This window comes from Aphanomyces invadans (genome assembly GCF_000520115.1).
Source record: "Aphanomyces invadans strain NJM9701 unplaced genomic scaffold supercont1.22, whole genome shotgun sequence".
Classification (NCBI taxonomy): domain Eukaryota; phylum Oomycota; class Saprolegniomycetes; order Saprolegniales; family Verrucalvaceae; genus Aphanomyces; species Aphanomyces invadans.
Window position 1 is genome coordinate 51,173 of NW_008580167.1, and position 2,881 is coordinate 54,053.

Sequence of the window (2,881 nt, forward strand, 5' to 3'; positions counted from 1 at the left end):
AAATAATAAATTCGTGGAGGTGGTCAATTTTTATTTTGGGAGGCATACAGCAAATTTTCTTATCGGGCAAGTAATTTGGATCAGAGGGAGTATCGAATTAGAGAAATATACAAATAGCAAGTGTAAACATACTTTGAGAATTTATCTTCATAAAGTCATCAACTGTTCGAAGGTTTGATACCAAAGAGGATACATCAAAGCTCACTGTCACTTCCAGCTTCACCTTCACTGCAGAATCGAGCTGATGACTCCTCGTCGGAATCTAAAGCATCAATTGCCACGAAATGATCGTTCCAAACACCACGAACGACAGCAATGTTGCATCCGAGTGCTTCGGACACTCGCTTGGGGCAGTTAGACTCGCCCTGGCTCTTGTAGAATGCAAGTAAGCGCAAAATGTCCAAACGCTCCTCCCGTGTGAGCGTACGAGGACGCGCCATCTTCACGAACTCCATGCAAGTATGTGCATTGGTGGTCATGCGATGAAGTGCAAATGAAATGGACGACAGCCCTTCTTGTGAAACTACTGCTATGAAACCACTGCATTGCTCAACAATAGCGACGAAACTACCTCATGGAGTGTATGCAAAATTGAGGGTACTGTGTGGTACGTTTTTTGGAAACCTCTATAAATGAATATTCAAAATTGCCCGATTAAACATCCAAGTACAAAGGTTATTGGGTGACAAGGTGTGAATTGGTACAGAATCCTGCATACAATCTAACTTATTTCAAAGAATATGCCTTTTTGAAGGCATTTATCTATATAGGTTGAAATGCCTTGAAATTGCGCATCTCGCATACAAACTCTTATATAAATCCGAGTTCATTTGCAAAAATACAGGTGAACTCTACCCGTTACGGTCGGGCACTGTAAGGTCGACACCCTGTCGGCTTTTTCCAGGGGTTACCTGCACATGGTGGGCAATGTGCAGGCGGCCAATGCGCCTAGGCAGTTCCACGGCGCCGTTCGCACAGACAATCGTCGAAGACGGTGATGTTTCAAGTACAAACGGGTATTTTCTCACGCACACATCCCCCATGTGAAATAACATGTTGGGCATGCGGTTGGTGCAGATCGAACGACAAGTCAAATCTTGGTCGTGCGACTGCGTATCTGTCGCCTTGTCGATCGGCGCAATATATTGCGCCTTCCGCCACACGCTCCCGCACCCTATGGCGTGCAATCATGGCGTCCATTCGAATCAAACTTGACGATGTCGCACACCAGTCATTGCGACATTTGCGCGGAGCCCTCTGAATCTGGCAACCGATGCTGGCCGATCTGACACACGTATGCTGTGAGAAAGCCGAGCAAAACGTGTGGCCCATGCGAACGTGTGGACCAAAATGATTGCTTGGTGAACGACTCTCCAGTCGGCGCATGCCTTCTCCACCGTGGAAAAGGCATGCGCCGAGAGAGGGATCTAAGCCAGGATCCAGTCCTGCGACAATGGGGACCACTTTGAACTTCACTTTTGACGTATCCATGGTTTACTCAATTCGATCCCTGTCTCCGTGCAACACGAACGATCCAAGAACACCCCGAAACCACTCCTGTAACATCCGTTGACGACTTTGACCACCGAATTTTGCTGTGATGGTGCAATCCGATCCCCCGGTGTTACTGGGAATTGCACAAACAATATCGGAGCCACATCGTACCACACGGCACCCAGCCCTTTTCCAACGATTTTGTACATGTTTATAAAACCGATCGCCACGCGTTCAACCTGACGGCCGTCGTCGGCCCCATGGTACCTTCACCAGGAATGATTCGGTGGCAACAACTATCGTCACGGTGGGATCTGTCTGGCGCAGTCCCGACACTTCAAGTGTGTACCCCCCCACCCTCGAGGAAATGTTTCCGACGCGATGGGATTCTCTCATTCCTCCCGCTGGGGACGCTGATGTCTCATGTATCCAACATTACTTACGCGCCGGTACGTCGAACAGGTTGAAGCAACTACGTGAGGAAGGACGGCACCTCGACAAAATCCACGCGAGTGCTCTAGTTGCCATCCAATCGTCCGTGCCTGCGTTCCTGAACAAGACGCTGATCTCTGTCGGGTTGTTGGTCCGTCCGCACGGGTTCATCCAACGCCATGACCCTAGATGGCTTTGTTGCGGTTGTCGCGCAGTTCCATGATCTCTGGCGTGCACACGCACGTATACCTTTACGTGCACACGACGACCGGGGCAAGCAAGCATGGCACTGTGAGACAACGGCAGGCATGTTGGGCACGCGTTTGCAATGTCGCGGTGTGGCATTGTCGGCGCAGCCTGGCTCGCCCGTATTCGTCGTCCACTTGTTTGTCCAACATACGCAGGCGACTACATAAGAGGAACACGCCAGTTGCCAACAGGCACATGGGCAATCGACCACACCCCTGTTTTTGCAAACCCGTGGCGGCCCACACACCGACCTGTCGCACTGGAAATGATATTGCCTGGCCTCTAGGCCACGATCGCTTTGGTCGATACTGCATTTTTGCAGGCGTTTGCAATGTCGCCTGGATGTTGAATGAGGCAGGCGGGTGCGCGCCCCACGTCGTTGCCACATGGACGCACGCGTCCATCCAAGTTTAACCTAAAACGCCCTGGCCGACGAACTACACTCTAACAGCAAACATGCATTCTTCGTGTACGTTTTATCTGCGAAACGGCGAATCCAGATTGCGTACCCCCTGAACTGGACGACGACCGACAAATCAACATGAAAAGTTGTTGCCACGGCGACAAAGGTCGCCCGCCATTCCGAAATTCCCGATGGCCTTCAAAAGCGGCACGCTGTTCAAGAAGAGCTCGGGCAACGGACTGTTCAAGCGCTACGGATGGACGCCCCGCCACTGCCGCCTCACGAGCACGTCGCTCGAGTACT